Source organism: Embiotoca jacksoni, unplaced genomic scaffold (genome assembly GCF_022577435.1).
Source record: "Embiotoca jacksoni isolate LCO1_2020_lvr unplaced genomic scaffold, fEmbJac1.0.p SCAF_25, whole genome shotgun sequence".
Taxonomy (NCBI): Eukaryota; Metazoa; Chordata; class Actinopteri; family Embiotocidae; genus Embiotoca; species Embiotoca jacksoni.
In genome coordinates this window covers 6,391,674-6,403,656 of record NW_027185376.1, presented here as the reverse complement: position 1 = coordinate 6,403,656, position 11,983 = coordinate 6,391,674, and positions in this window count along the sequence as shown.

Here is an 11,983-nt window from a genome sequence, read left to right as displayed (position 1 = left end):
AGCAATACAACATATTTATAAAACAGTACAGAACGACTGCGTCATGCTTGATTGATTGCTCCATTCCTTCAAATGATACAGAAGCGCTGAAGAGTATTCTCTTTGTCAAGGACACGCACGCGATTATGCATCTGCGTAACAGCAATGCTAACACAAAGGATGCTATTGGACCATGTCTCCCCACGCAGCCTCCATGCAGAAAAGCAATATGTTTGGGCAATGAATATTTCATTTCAATCCAAAATCCAGACAATACGATTCTCCGGATGCACTAACAGCCACATACATTCTACCTTGATTTTTGCTCTGTCACCACTGAGACCTTATAAGTGCTCAATTTCATGCTTGATCGGGTATTGTACTTGTTTAAAAATCCAATGTTGGTGAGTGTGAAAGCAGAAAATTTTGCTTTTTGTTGGAGACTGGAAATGTTAATGAGTCCTAAAGTGTGTCCATTGAAAAGGTTAATGGCGATGTGAACTCTTCAGGGGTGACATTTTGGTAATACGGGTGCCTGAATCGAGATAAAAATAAATTGCTGACCTGTACATCATTAAGTTCTAAGACAGGATTGCGGTGTTCAGTAGATTCTGACGTTTATTTGATGTTTAGAACTCTCAAGAACAAAAACCTGAGAGTATCTGAGATGTGTTTGAGCTGAGATTTAACACAGCAAAAAGAGCTCATCCCTTTTTACGAATTTAACAGCTTTTGAAAAGCTGTAAAATTTTAGCATGAAAAATTACCAAAGTTGTTTAAATAATGCTCAATTAATAAATAAACCCAATGTGCTGGCACAGCTTCATTTTAATCTCATGTCAAACAAAAGGCAGTTGTTGCAGAGCTTTAGTGAGTGCAGGTAAACTGAGACGAGAATGTTTTCTCTATACAAACAAGCCGAACACTATGCAGTATTTATTATAAACCTCATTTAGAATATAATAAACCAATGTCAGAAGTTTAAAACCAGTTTCACAGTTCAGGATTCTCTTATTTTACAGCTTTAAGGGGCAGCTGTGTCAACTATGAAAGAAATCTTCTGAAGTTTTGAGCAATCGGTTTGTAGATGAATAATTATAGGGTATTACTGTGTAGGTGTGAAAGTCAGGCAATGCAAAAATAATTATGTTATTCGGCTACAGAAAAAGGTGCTTCTGGTTACTGAGTGTACGGTGCCTACTGGAGGATGCTGTAAATTCTTCCTGGTGTTCAGGCCATGCTGAAGGGTGTCACTTGGCTGTTGGTATGTTTTAGGCTGTCGACTAATATTTTTACATGAACTTGGAAATCTAGGATGAAATTATTGCTTATTTTTGCAGTCTTATGTTGATGTCTGGTTGGTGGACAGTGAAAGTTCTCTGCCTAAGCAAGATCTATAGCAACAATCCTTGTCTAACTTTTTCATTCATTTCTAAGTTCAACACATACTGTTTCCACAAGCAACATTCCCGCCTTTTCTCTTAGCATCGGAGAGCTACCGGTCCTTCGTAAATGTTGCATATACACTGTAGCGTTGCTGTAAAATAATTTTATGAAGCACCACTCTCCACTCGGACGCAGTTTAAAACCAGTTGCACAGTTCAGTATTCTGTCTTATTTTACAGCTTTAAGGGGCAGCTGTGTGAAATATCAGCTGCAGATGAGGTCGAGCACCAGCACCAATAGACAGAGGTTTCCAATTACCCAACAGTGGAGGCAGAAGGAATGGAGAAACAGGTGGCGCCTTTAATTGCTTTTTGCTACCCCAGAAGCATAGCATGAGAGGGAGCAGAGCAGTGGGAGGTCCTCTGGGAGATGAGACATTCACCAAAGTCTTTGTAATTGGTTTCAGTAAAACCTAATACTATAGGCAATAATTAGTGAAATAGATCACAGAAATATAAAAATCCTCTCCATGTTTGCTGGCCCTTTATCAATATTTGATTCTGGCCAATCAATGTCATTACTATTAACATGACACATGCTGCAACCACCCAAAACTGACTGTCATCACTGTATTGTGTTCGTTGGTTTACTCTTTAGAGACAACACATTTCAGACCTGTCGACACAAAAGTGATTTGAGGTTGTTGCTTTTTTTTTTTTTGTCATTACAGCAGCTGTTATTTCACTGAAGTGTTTTTTCGGGAGCTCACCTATGGCATTATTCAGGGATTGGTCGTGACTTTGAAGTTTTCAAAGAGTCAATACAATTTATTTTTTTTAAATGACAATCGTTTCCCCTCCATTGTACTGGCACCTGGTAGTATTGCCCTACTAATTTGCCAGTAAGTGGCAGTGATGCATTTCAAAGCTGTTTGCCAACCGCTGTTAATCAACAAAAGCAGGAGATTCGTTTGCTATGGTACACACGGCAGAAACATACAAAGATGACTACAACCTTCAAAACAAGGAGATCTCTGCAAGGTAAAGCTCGCAGATCAAAAGTCTCGCACAGACACGCACAGTCAATCGAGAGTAAAGATCCAAGCAGACGGTCTTTGGATGAAATGGTTTCCAGAGAACATCAAATAGTATTTTTGCTTGAAATGCCTTTCCTCATGCTGTATACTGTTTTTTGCAAAACATCCACTCAAATGGCTTCAGGCTACTTCATGGACACGAGATAGGAAGTAATAAAAAAATGTAGATGATAGCATTTATGTCTTTTTTTCTAATCAGTACAAACGCCTTAGTTATTTATTCTTTGCTCAGTTACCTTGCTTAATAACCTTTACTGCTTTCAAGTTGATGTCAAACTTTCTGTTGAAAATGATGCAACGCTCTTACTTATTTTCAGGCTGTGAACTCTCTGATTCTAAAGGAGCAAACAGCTGAACTTTGCTTTGCAGTGCGAAGAAAAAAAAAACAACAAAAAAAAAACTATCTGATCCTGGTCTCACTCTATCTCTTATAGTGAGGGGATAAGATCAAGCAAATGGCAGCTTGTTACACTACAACAGTTAAAAGCTCCGACTACAGAGCACACTCACTTTGTGGCAAACAAGTCGTGAGTAGAGCTCGTGTTTTGGAATCATGTAAGTGCTTCGTCTTCAAGGCTAGACAGGACTTATGGGAATCCTACAGCCATTTTCAATATCAAGGAGGTACGATTTGTGTGGATATGCTGATTTACAAGGTTGGGAAAAAAGGATGCATATTCATATGCTGAGTTCACAAAGAAAAATAAAGTGGCAAAACAGCAGTTCATATAACCTTTCCATTTTCTCATCAACAGCAGTAGCGGAAGCATATTTTGCATTAAAATAGGAATGTATATTATTGCATTTTGTTTGCTTTCATGTGTGTGCGCGCGTGCATGAAAGCACACACAAGCATGTGTGCGTTTATGTGTGTGTGTGTGTGTGTGTGTGTGTGTTTATCCATATTTCTCTGATCTGAGACTGCTGGCAGCGATTGCCCTGTTTTCCCATTTCCCCTCTGGCTAATCACTAGAGTCCCCGTAAATCCTTGGTATCACCACAGGATCAAGAGAAGACCTCCAAGCCCCAGGGAGCCTATTTCCTCTGAGAGCAGAACACAAACTGGAAAGCTCCTTGATATATTTGCTGGCCCACGGATGGTCAAGACTTCAGGGCTGAGAGATGCTCCCTGACATCACCCTGCTGCCGGTGAGTCTCCATTACGCGAATAACACAACTGACTTCGCAAACGGGAAAACGGAATCAGCTCTAAAAATAAAAATTTAAAAAAATGACGGCCGGAGATCCCGAGAAAGTATTCTAATGACGAAAGCAGAGCGGACTTCATCTGCATCAGTTGGAACAGGAAAAAGAAGGATGGAGAGATAGGGATCACATTGTAAATGTTCCACTCCAAACCTTTATTTTCCAGCTGCAGTGGCTGCGTTCCAGCTGGTGTGGTTACACAGAATAATTAGTTTGGTCGGAACAGCACCTCAGGGGGCTGGATTAGCTCTTGGAGGGCAGTTTCTCTGGCAGCCCAGTGTTCTGATGAGAGCCGAGATATACTGTCATGCACCCAAGCACTGAGAAGCTTTTGATGGTTTTAAAAGCCTTGAGCAAGTGACAATTACAGCCTGAATGGCAAACAGGGTCAAAGGGAATGAGATGCTCTGGACTCCCGACGCTGAAGGTCACTGGGGAAACGGCGGGGTTGTAAAAGCTGTGCATTACAATGTCGGATAATGGACAATGTCCAGAGTGGAGTTGCAAAAGGGCAAAGTAAACTAGGAACCCACTGTGTGTCCTATTTTAAAAAATGAAAAGCAGAAAACAAACAGAAAGTGATGGATGCAAAACAAGTGCCTTGAACCAGGTGGTCCTCTCTGATGACAAGCCTGATAGTATTTACAATATAATCACAAGGGAACAGATGCAACCCATAAGGCTACATTACAACCAGCGGAGATTAAAACTGAATGGTTGAATTACACCAACACCCCCATTGCCCCTCTCTCTGGTGCTGTTTTGTGGATGTAGGTCAGTTTAGTGAAGTAAAATATGATTGAAGTTTATAAGATTAACACACTTCCATAAATTACACACAAGCGGCAACCAGCAGTGACGTCACCCGTTGGTTTGTGAACGGCCGTTATGAAGTCTCGAGTTCGGGTTTTGGCCGGCGCCGCCTTGTTAGTTCGAATCGGTTTGGACCCGGTAGTGACCATATTCGGGCGAGCTGGGGGAGAGGTAGCGGTGGATCTGACTCGATCTGAATGGAAACCCATCGATACTACGTCCCGCCCACCGATAGCTGTAACCTGACTGCACCATAGGCCTGTCAATCAAACAGACACTCCCACAAAAAACACGGCTTTTTGAGGCATATTTTCTAATTAATCACGGGATTATTTTCAGATGGGCCGCCAGAAAACGAATAAGAGGGAGGAACTATAGCTAACAACACCAAGATAACTCATGGAGAAACTTTATTAACTTAGAATTTTATGAGACTAATTGAATGGGAGTCTGTAGAGCCAGAGGCTTTTGGGACCTCTAGTGGCACCCGGTGGCATTACAGTTTAAGGCACTTTCGCATCTGCCTCATCTTTCAGACCCGGAAGCTACGTCCACATTTCTATACAGTCTATGGTTACACATAATATAGCTTTTACTTGTGAGCCAGACATCAAATGTGTTCACTAAGAGGTGATTGAACAGTTAATATGCACACAAATTTCTAAATATTCCACAGTCAAATAGGAGATTTGTACATTTCAATTTGCAGCTGTTGTGCGTACAATATCCGCCTGGGACGACGATAACTACGCTAGATGACATAAAGAATAAACGGATGTTGCAGCAAGCACTTAACTTAACAAATGCACTTCTGAGATTGAGCTTCTTCCTCTTTCATTTTTTGCACATTTCCTCCTTCCAGATAAGTCCCTCCTCAAAGTCCTTTCAAATGAGGTATCAGCGCCTGTGTGTCGGCGTAGCTCATGTTTAACTCCAGTGTACAATTTTCACAACAAACAGTCATCAGAGGAAAACCAATATAGGACTGGAGAGCTGCGTTCAAGATATGAGATCAAACACATTTTTGCTCAAGAGGGAATTGTGCGTTGAGCGCTTCATTTCTCCTGGAGTGTGTGTATTTGCTTCCATGTCGGATGTGTCAGGTGTGCCTAGTCTGCTGAGAAGCACGCTCACCAGGCCAGAAAGCTATGAACGGACTTAAGATGTGAACTCCAACCACCTAAAGCATCTCCTACTGTTCTTAGAGTCTTGTGAGATGACGCCGAAACAATATTACAGATAACACAATGGAAGCAACATCCCACGCTGCGGAGGCAAAACCGCCGTTAAGATCATGAGGGAAAAGATCTATCTGTGAACAAAATTGAGTTTGTAATCTTCAGTATCTACACAGAGTCGCACATTTGATACTTGCCGCCTTTAATTTGCATTTCATATGTCCCATGAGGAAAAAAAGAAATGTTTAAATAAAATCATCACAGTGTTTTTTATTCTTTTAAATTTCCAAAGGATTTTGATGTGATATCAGTGTTGCAGCTATCAGCAGATCTTTTTAAAGACGTGACTGAAAAACAGCGCAGTCACAAAAAGGTCAAAAATACGGATAAAACACAGTTTAACAGTTTGTTATCCACTGGAAGTGACCCTAAAACGTCATCATCTGAACTGTGTGCTATCAGTATTCGCAGCCCCAGTTGCTTTTTTTTTTTTTTAATGTGTGGTTTGATAAATATTCTTCTTTAAATAGTCCTGCTTGTGACAGATACTTCTGACAGCTGTGGCACGAGGAATACTACATCACTCTTTCACCCGGCTTCCTGTATGGAAATTACACTTAAATGATTGTTTTGTTTTTCTCAACAGAGAGATGCTAGGAATGATTTCTGGTGGCAAACAGAATGAAGAGGGGTAAAAAGAGAAAATAAGTCGGCATGAAACGAAGCCCCGGGAGGAAATGAGACACAGGTCTGGAAGTCTTGACTCCTGACTGAAGAGATGCAGAACAGACAGAGACGAGGTGGGTGAAGTTTTGAAAGAGTGATCGCAAACAGACAGCTGAACATTGAAGTTTACTTGAGGACACTCTTGTGCATAATTTAGTTTTCACCAGATTTGCTCATCTTGACAGTCAGAAAGGAAACAACAACTCGGGAGCTCAAAAGAAATAAAAGTAACTTGGACTCAGATTTCCGTTTTTAATCAACTGTGATGTTTCGATTGACTGTTGGCTTGTGTCAAACTGATTATTCTAAGAAATGACTGGGTTTGTTTTGACTTCTACTTGTGCTCTGTACACTACATGTTCAGCAGGGGACATCAATTCTAGTTTCTGATAGATATGTCAGGGCCCCAGTAATACATTTGGACGGCGACAGATATGTGTACTCGGCCACCGAAAATAGTTTTTAATATTAGTAATAAAATGAGGTAAAGTATGGATTATGGAGGTTACAGAACTACCTGTTGGTGCAAGTTGTTAGCATTTAAGACACAAATAAATGTCTAGTGGAAATCAGTGCTGATGCTGCTAAGCTAAGTTAGTAGAAGACAAATGTAACAGGTCACAGGCTCATTAAAAAGGGTAAAACATCTTGTGTCGACATTTCTTGACGAATGTCTCAAATATATGTCAATCCAGAGGCTTGAAACCATGAATAAACAAATAAATCCAAAAAACGATTTATTCCTCTTTGGAAAGTGAGAAAAGTGTAAGCAATAGCTGCTGTGTAATTCTTAGAGTTTATAATTTTCTCACGCAAACAATTTGACAAGAACCAAAATTTGATTTGGGACTTTACCAAAGATGAAGACTGAAGTTTAGCTGAGGTAAAGGTTTCAAATGTTTTTAAAGTGTGAAAGTCATTGTAATGATGGAGCGCGTTGGCCTCTGTTTGGTCGTTTGTTTGTCAGGATCATTTATCTGAATCTCAAACCCTAAGTCAGCGGTGAGTATACGAAGAATGCGCGCTGAAAATAAGAAATCCATCAGCGGTTTCATAAGTCAGATGAGATGACGCCGACATGTGATTTATTTGATGAAGACAGTATGTGATTATTCTCATACACTGTTGTCTTTTATCATAAACATACAACTCATTAGTACTGCACGACCACGATGGGTAAATCACACAACTACAGCTCTCTACCTTTTAATTACTACATTAAATCAGACACATTATTGTTTACATGTTTTTAAGCGCAGCCATTGGCAGAGGAATATATCCATTACAGCCCAATATACGGTCATCATTTGTGGGGAAAGCTTAGTCAGAAAAAATAACCACAGTGTTTCGGTCCCCGGTGAATTGGCTGGGCATCAATTAAAACCAGGGAGAAAAGCATTTAAAGTATCGCGGTCCTACGAGTTCGCTGCAGTTTTTAGCCTCCCATTTTTCTTTGGCGAGGTGGGAGGAGGGTGATTGGGCGGGGGGGTACAGTAGTATGTACTCCACTCATAAATCTCAGTTTATCTTATATTCACCAGAGGCCAAACAAGAAGTCCACAATACAATACAAATACTAATGATAAACTTACAAGGCCACATAAACATGGCTGGCATAATAGTAACAGCATGAAAGCAACAAGAGGGAATAAAATAATAAATATGAGCCAGAGTTTGGAAGTAAACATTTGAACAGGACAAGTTTGTGACCACTCAGCACCGATGTTGTTTACTCACTGCGCTGACATCATGCTTTATTACAGCGTGGCCCTTCAATACACTAATCATTTAACAATGCCGCTTATCATCTGAAATAAACTCCCCCAAAAAGTAATGCGTTTGATTTATGGTTCCTCACTGACTGTACTCTATAGATAAGTCTGATGCATCCTGAATTATGACTCAGAAAATATGCATTTTTTTAGACGACAGCTACTGTATTCAATACAAAAAACAACATCAACAACAACAACAACAAATCTGCAGGACTGAGACAAAACAACTGAAGTTGAATAATGGCTTCTCAACTCCAGGAAGAATACACAGCTCTGCTTCATGGATTATTCATGCACTCCATACCTGCCACACTCTTATCAACATGACATACATCTAACAGAAAAATCATCCCCCTTCCAGGCTAAAAGGAAATGATCATCCGGCCGCCCACGCTGAGAATCTTCAAAGATCAATACTGTTGCCAAACACACACACTGCACTTCAATCAATGAATCAGAATAGCAAAACCAAAATAACAAGGTGTGATTGTAATAACGAGGCATTCAATCCGTGTCCGTCAAAGTGGGATTCACACACTGCAAATAAGTACAACTGCCATCCTCACAGAGACAAAGAGAAGCAGCACTTTCTGCTGTAACCTCCCACACTTCAGGTCTGGGAACTGGTGCAGAGAAGGAGTGCTGATCTTATCCAAACAAAAAAAGAAAAAGAAAAAATTGTGTGCAGGTAAGCAAAGCCTTGTGAGAAAGCCATACATTAAATCACGTCGTGTGGATTTTCTTGCTCAGTCACTGCATTCGTCATTGTTATCACCTACAGTCTTCACTTGAAATAAAAAAAAAAACAGTCCCACTGGCCCTTGCAGCACATTTGTGTGGTGTACCTCTAATAAGCACCGAGAAATAACACATGAAAAAAACCTCAATAATCGTTCAGAAAATCTCAGGAGTGTTGGTTAGTGAGCTCTCGTTGATGTGGTACAGCCAATAGTGAGGCCTCATTAAGAATATAATCCTTAAATCTGCAAGAACGTCCATCAATATACTATTCTAACGTATAGATGCCTCCTAAGATGAACTGCATTGTTATTTCACAGTGTTTTCAAAGTAAAATCCTCAGATTTACTTTGATATAAACGGTGATGCCTTTCACTTGTACTTGTTCCTTAGTTCTCTTCACACATAACAAATGGGAAAAAAAATGAAATGCACCCGAGCTGTGATCATTGCTAGGTTGGATTTTACTATTTGATCATGTAACGTTCCAGGGATGCACCAAATATGTGCACACATCTGTTGTCAACTGTTGCAACTAACTACCAAGTGAATGTCTCTTTGACTCGGCAGGCGTTAGAAAATGATCTGCTGTTGCCTTATTCAAGAAAACCTGTGTGTGTGCACTGTTTAGCCTTCCACAGAAGAAAGTCCCTGTGATGCTAGCTAACCCCTGATTGGTTGTTTAATTCCACACCGTTTCTTTTTCTTTCTCAACACTACACACAAAAGGACAGTTAGTGATTCGTTATTTCAACCAAAATCATAATGAAACACTTTCACTCACCGCAGCTCACAGTACAAAATAACAGATTTAGAAATATATTCCAGACGTGGGATTGACATGACGTTAATTCATTTTTTTAAAAGGAAGGGAGCAAAAATCTTTTGTGCAACAGTTTTGCTGAATGCTACTTATTTTTCTTAAATCACTTGCAACTCAAGAATAAATCTGTTAAAATAAATGAGCTGCACGCACAATGTTCACGAGCTGAACACAGTCAGTATTTGAAGAATGAAGTCCTTGTGGGTCTTTGTGTATCAACTCATTCAACGGAATAACCTGTGTGTGGCAAAGGAATTAAAATCAGAATTTTGGAAACATATTCTGTCAGCAGTCAATATATGTGATGTTTATGACAGTTACTTAAATGGGACGATTGCAATAATATCTACAGCAGAGTTCTCCAAGCTTTTGTTCTTTTGAGAGCTGCTTTGACAAAATGCACCATTTATTCACATAGCTGAGCTCCACCAAACCAGCTGAACAAACTACTTTCATGTGAACAATAACAAATTGCTGCACTCAACCAGTAGCTCTTGGAGCCCATCGATCTACAGTTTATTCTGCAACATATTTCACTGTTGTGAAAATTGTAAGGATCCGTTTTCATGTCAGACGTGGAGATTTAGCTCGGGGGTCATATTTAAGGCTGCGGTTTATGCTGCTCGTTATTATTTTTGCAACGCATCATGTTGCTAAGTCCTTCCGTTACTTTGGTCCAGCTCCGGTAAGAGCAGGTTTTTGCAGATGATAGAGATCCACTGGCCACTTTTAATTAGAGGAAACTATTGGTCATATCCGCGGCAGAGTCGCTCTAATCCTTCTGGACATTCTCATTACCTAACAGCAGGCGCGTTGGCCTTGTGTTTCCTCGGATTGTCCTGAAACCAGATGGTCACAGGTTCAATCTCTGAAACGGCCAACTTGCAATGTCATGGTGTCCTTTAGGATGGACCCGCGATCCCTACCTGGACTGCTGGCGTGGGGTTCGATCTGGGTAAGAGTGTCACATGAATGCAGAAGGTGTTAGTTTAACAATGCAGTGGGAAGTGTGAGGTTGGACGGAGGGCTCGGCCTTTGTTTGAGCCGAGCAGCATCCAACCCCGCGACCTGTCCGAGTCCCTGCCACGGTGTCAACGAGAGCGTGTTTTATTCTGCATCATTAAGTGTGACAACTAATTTATTAGCACAGAGGAAAACATTTTTGAATCAATGCCTCTGCATCTCGTAGAACTACATAATGGCTGCGTTTAGTGCCGTGGCAGCTGAAAGTTATTCCCTTGATTATTCTGTTATGGGAATGTCAGTGTCTGTGTACGCTGCGTTCTGGCCACATTTTACAGCTTAATAAGCTACTACAGTGTTTAATTAAATGCATTTATCATATCATTGCGAGTAAATCAAACACGACTATGGGAATTTGCTGTGAAATGTTGGAATTAACTCGTAAAGCTTGTCACTGGGCCTAAAACCACTATGTCAATTTCAACATGGTCACACACGTCAAAATAAAACAATAAATGGCTAAATTCGGTGAATGTGATTCTGACATTAAACGGTGTTTTTCCTCCGAGTACAGGAACGTACCATCTTTAATCCTCTGCGCTCATATCTTCCTAAATAGCCAATAAAAAGACAACAGAAAATAATTATGGATATTTGAATAAAAAAAAAAAAACAACAATGTGAAATGTGATTTCCTGTGCATTTTACAGTTTAAGTTAAGTTTCATTATAGAGGGATAACTTTTTAAAAGTATGGCTGGTTAGTTGCACCCGGTGCATTACGTGGAAGAGGATGATGAAAGAGCACATCGTGAATATAGCTACAGATGGAGGAGCATAAAAAGTACATTTTTTGGGACGCTAAACAGACCAATAGCTGGCCACTAATGACATCCAACACAAATACACTTATTTTATATAACATAAATCTGGTGAAGCGGCACGACTTTCGCTTTATCAGTGGATTGGACCACTCTACACAAACATCACGATGGTAGTCGCCAAAAAGCAATCTGTACTATTTAACGACAAAAGCACTTCACTTGGTGAATCACTGACACCAAATTAATTATATGTATTGTAATTTCGAGACGTAATCATTATTTTTAGCTGCACCGCATCAGCGAGGCTCTACAAACATAAATGTCTGTCACTGACTGACTGCGTGATCAATGTTACCCCATTAGTTGACCAAATCTCACAGCTTCCTGCATCCATTTCAGATTCAAGGCCCTAAAGGGTTTCATATATGCTGGGTTTTTGACCTGGTCTCATTTTTCTATCTTCTGGGTGCTTCAAAC